Source organism: Eschrichtius robustus, chromosome 5 (genome assembly GCF_028021215.1).
Source record: "Eschrichtius robustus isolate mEscRob2 chromosome 5, mEscRob2.pri, whole genome shotgun sequence".
Classification (NCBI taxonomy): Eukaryota; Metazoa; Chordata; class Mammalia; order Artiodactyla; family Eschrichtiidae; genus Eschrichtius; species Eschrichtius robustus.
Window position 1 is genome coordinate 5,403,148 of NC_090828.1, and position 674 is coordinate 5,403,821.

General features: G+C 51.8%; 1 non-coding gene across 1 annotated transcript; it reads right to left on the reverse strand.

The window, feature by feature from the left end:
- Nucleotides 1-262: 262 nt before the first annotated feature.
- On the reverse strand, nucleotides 263-334 carry TRNAA-UGC (transfer RNA alanine (anticodon UGC)). The gene has a single exon. It is a non-coding gene; the product is annotated as a tRNA-Ala (tRNA).
- Between the last annotated feature and the right edge of the window lie 340 nt (nucleotides 335-674).

Sequence of the window (674 nt, forward strand, 5' to 3'; positions counted from 1 at the left end):
TATTTACAAAGAGGAGCCACGGAACAATGACATAAGAACCAGGAGGAGAGGGGCACTTTCCAGGCACCCCTCCATGATAGGCAGGTGCTGAGCAAGCACAGTGGACCCCCAGCGAAGCTTAGGACCCGGGCATCTGGGTGGAGAGGGAATGAGCATCTCTGCTCACTCTCAGGTGTTTTAGGCCCCCATAGTGACTGCTTTAGCCACAATGTTTGAACAATATTCCATCATTATTCCACTAGAGAAAAATAAAGCCAATACCTGGAGGTGCTGGGGATTGAACCCAGGGCCTCATACATGCAAAGCATGTGCTCTATCACTGAGCTACACCCCCTTCTAACTAGCCACCATGAACTAAAGGCTTGTGGATGTGCATTGTCCTGTCCTACCCCATGGAGACTAATCAAGTTTTGCTCATTTGGAGATTTCTGGGCCACCTTATGTCTCTTCTCCACAGCTGTCTATGGAGGGTGTGGGCTGAGTCTCCTGGGGGTCAGGGTTAGGCTGTGGTTGACAACAGTTTTGTGTCCAAGGGATCCCAGTTCCTACAGGAGAATTGTGATGCCTGGGCAGGCAGTGTGTAGGGCAAACTGCACCTCGTAGGTGCGTTAAGAGACATGGATTTGGGCTGAGGGCAGCTACAAGAGGACGGTGGGACTCCTGGGTCCTCCCCA